Raw genomic sequence first — 4,171 nt, 5'->3', positions numbered from 1 at the left:
AGGAGACTCTATGGTCTTCTGTTGTTGCTGCACAGGCGTTGTTTTGGGGGGAAGACTAGTACTTGTTCCGGGCTGTGTTTGTAAAAGTTCTCCGTGCTCAAGCGGGTGGCGCTGCTTCAGGTGATGGAAAAGATTAGTGGTATTCCCCGTCTTTGTCGGAACATGTGCTTGACATAATTTGCAGTGCACACTGCTCTGTTTCGTGTCGGACTTTAAAAAACCAAAATGCCTCCACACCACCGAACTTTTCGGGCCCTTCTTGTCAACGATGTCATCCCTTACGTCTTGGGCTTCCGTCATTTCCTTCGTCGGAGCACTCATTTTCTTTTTTTTAAACTGCTGCAGCAGCACAAACAAACACGCCGCGACTAGCTGCTGGCATGGCTCTATTCCAGCCACGTGATTGGTTCAGTGCGGCGCAACTCTCGTTGTCATTGGCTATTCGTATTGTCTGTCAAAATATGGACGAATGTAATCTATCGAAAATTATATCGACCATGTTTCATATCTCTATCGAGGAAAAGTTTTCATTGATAATTATCGTTATCGTTTTATCGCCCAGCCCTAACTCCAATACTTCCAACGGTGCTCATAGTGTCTATCTGTGTAGGACAAGTCCTTCAAGGCGTGTCAAAGAGGATTACGCAAAGGGGATCATCAGCTTGTTTCCATACCTGGCTGATCCAAGGAGCAAGTTGGGTTATGTAAGTACAGAAAACAATAAATTCAGCATTTACTCTTCACTTCTAAACTCAAGACATTTTTCAGGCATGATGTATATCTAGATTTTTTTGCTTGGCTATGGTTTGAGTAAAACTAAAGATACTAACATTTATGCATGTCCACCATCTCTGCCATCTTTCCCTAACTCTTACTTTAAAACCCTTTCCTGACTTTGAGTTTAAAACCCTTTTTTAGTTTAGTACTCCAGTCCTGAGCAAGTTCAGCTCAGCTGCTGAAGTTTTAAGATTAAAAGTGTGAAGATATTTTCTCCTGCTGATTTAAACATATTCAAAATATTTCATTTTGAATAACACCTTTTAGGAGCATTATTACAATGCAGAAGATGGGAGTATCTGGCTTGGAGACTGAAGTTTGTCCAAAAGGAAGCTTCTGGTGGACAAAAGAAGGCCATGAGACTGTCAAAAACACAAACAGGTATGTGTTATTGTTACCTGGAACCAAACTGTACACATGAAAAACCTGGCAGAGTTCCCAAGCCTTATTTATTAAATCCTAGGACATGTCCATATCCACTGTTACAGGGTGCCCAACAGCTGATCGAGACTTGAGAGAGGACAGTCACCTAATGACAGACATCTTGTGCTCTGAGGCCTTTGCACTGATGAAGCATACAGCTGATGAAGGAATTGTTATGACTAAGATGAGGCAGACCTTCAACTATCGCCAAAATATCATTCATGATCCAGTGAAGTCCTCTGACATCTTTCTGGCCTTCCCGAGATTCCTGGACATAGAAGTATTAGTACGTTGATCTTAAACTACCTTCATTGTAAATTGTAAAAATTGACTTGCATGTTGGAAAAAAGTGACTATTAAAATTGTATGAGTTAAGGAGATTTAACAACTTGACCTCATCTATTCTACAGATTGAGCAAGATTTTACTTTGCTGTTTGATGATGCCATCTCTGCAAAGTTCCTGGAGAAGTGGCCCACTACATACAAGAAAAAAGTCCTCGAGCAAAGCTGTGGTCTCACACAGTCAGATGACCTTCAGTACCTCATTCAGAATGCGGAATCCACAGCAGAAGTGGAAAGTGGTGAGGCAAAAATAAATGCATTATATTGTTGTTGTTCTGGTTTGGTTGTGATAAGATTTAATGTTTTAGGAAAGAGCACTTGATGTAGTTAATTTCATTGTATTTTGTATAAATGGGAGCATAAGAAGTGCAACACTGCCACCTGCTTACCATTTTCAGTACAGCAAGTAGTGATTTGTTTTTTGTATTAAACTTTATTATGGAAGTGTTTTTTTGTTTTTTTCTTTATTACTTGTTCTTTCAGGATGGGACCTGATCCTTGTACACCTGCTGCCACTGTCACCTCATGGCCGCAAGAGACCAGGAAAGCTCTCCGCCAGACAAGCATGTGAGAATCTTGTGAAGTTCATCAAGGTAAGGCTGCAATACAGGAAACATCACTAGCTATATCACGCTACATGTTGTATTTTTGTAGTTATTTACTGGATGAACAATCATAATTTGCATATATCAACATTTCTCTCTCTTCCTATAGCCAACACTTATTTTTTCTTCAGTTCTAAACTTTGACCTTTTCTCACTTAAGTTGACACAACACTAATGCCACCTTGTGGTCTGAATGTGCAACATTACAAATGAAAACTTGTGTAATACATTAACTTTATTTTTAAACACTTCCATATGAATTGTGAATCATGAACTATTATAGTGAATAAAAGATACAAAAGTCATTCCAAACGTTCATTTTATTGCAACTAGAAATGCAACTAGCTAGTAGTTTTGTCCCTCATCCTAACAAGTCTAATCATGTCATGTTATCTGTATGTTTGTTTGTTTTTTAGATGTTTTTTCCAACTATTTTCAGATGGTTCATTTTAACAGCAGACTAATGAAACTCTTTGTGTCACAGACGGGGACCAGCATCCAGGGGCATCTCGATGGCATCACAGAAAGCCTTCAACCATACCTGCTTGCAGTGGGAACTCAGAGGAGTGTGATTCACAAGTACTTTATTGTCATTGACAAACATGCAATACCTTGTAAATCATCCGGCTCTCTTGCCTGTTTTGATGAGCTTTTCAAAGCTCACTTTGTCTTTGGTACTTCATACAACCACGATCTGGTCAATGTGTACAACTTCCTGCAGACAACCATTTATGAAATCGATATTGATACAACCAAGGTGAATCCTAGAGTTGCAGAGTTGAGGGCTCGGATGCTGCGTTGAGTAGATTGTCTTTTTTTTCTGTGAGGGCTTCACTACAGAATTAAGGTGATCTGAAATGTTCTGTTTTATTTGTAAGAGCTCTCAGGCAAATGCTAATTCCCTGACAAAGCACTTGAAAGTGATCCACGGTATTTGCTCTGGTTTCTGATCTATTTATTTTACCTTTAAAAACCTTGCAGTGTATAATGACTGAGTGTAAGAAGTTATATAGTGAGTGAAATTCAGTTATATTTATAATAAAGTTAAATTCTATTTAGAGTCAAATTCAATTCATCATAAATTTTATTTGGAGTAAAATTCAGTTCTATTTATAGTAAAATTTAACTCTATTTTGAATAAAATTCTATTTATAATAAAATGTATTTCTATTTTGAATAAAATTCAATTCTATTTATGATAAAATTTAATTCTATTTTTTTTGTGACAAACTTTTTTTTGAACATTATATTACAAACATAGTGCCATCGCCCTGTCATTAAAGATTCTTTAAAGGAAAAGAAAAAGAAAAAAAATATATACATATATATTACACACATAAGTAAACAGAAAGAGGGGAAGTAAGGGACAGGAGATAAGTCGACCTACAAAGATAAAGTAAGCAAGAAAAAATAAAAAATAAAAATTTCCTGACCCACCAGTGGGAGAAATTTAATTCTATTTTGAATAAAATTCAGTTCTATTTATAATAAAATTTAATTCTATTTTGAGTAAAATTCACTTCTGTAAAGAGTAAAATTCAGTTCTATACTAGGGTAGAGGAGTTTTTATTTTATACTAAATGGAGTGAATTATTATGTAAAGTATTTGCACTAAATAGAGTAAATTTAACTCTGAAAGTTTAACTCTGCCATGAGAGTAAATTTTACTCCATTCAGACTGGGACCAAATATTGTCTTTTTTAGAGTAAAATTTTATTCAATTTGAGTAAAATTTACTCAACCAATTTTACTGTGTACCAAATTATGTAATTAACTTCATAAATGTGTATACTGTAGTTTTGTCTAACCTGTGGCAAGGTGAAAGGTTCTGCTCTCTGCTCTTCTCTTTGGCTGGCATCTTCATTACTTTCTTGAGAATAACACAAGTCCATTATTCATCAAAAACATAAGATAAAGAGGGGGAGAGATGGGGTAGGGACAGAGACAGAGAGATAGTAGTTGTTACAATAATATTGTAAAGTTAGTGAGAGAAAGGGAGAAAACATTTAGTTTAACAAGTTCA

The 4,171-nt window shown here is 36.3% G+C and overlaps 1 long non-coding RNA gene across 1 annotated transcript; it reads left to right on the top strand.

Moving 5' to 3' along the window:
- The first annotated feature begins 633 nt into the window (after window positions 1–633).
- LOC141000042 (uncharacterized) lies at window positions 634–1,710 on the top strand. Its single transcript, XR_012179509.1, has 4 exons — window positions 634–704; window positions 1,045–1,158; window positions 1,266–1,486; window positions 1,611–1,710. It is a non-coding gene; the product is annotated as an uncharacterized lncRNA (long non-coding RNA).
- The last annotated feature ends 2,461 nt before the right edge of the window (window positions 1,711–4,171 follow it).

This window comes from Pagrus major, chromosome 1 (assembly GCF_040436345.1).
Source record: "Pagrus major chromosome 1, Pma_NU_1.0".
NCBI classification, from domain to species: Eukaryota; Metazoa; Chordata; class Actinopteri; order Spariformes; family Sparidae; genus Pagrus; species Pagrus major.
The sequence above is the reverse complement of the archived record's forward strand: the minus strand, read 5'-3'. Positions and strand labels throughout refer to the sequence as shown.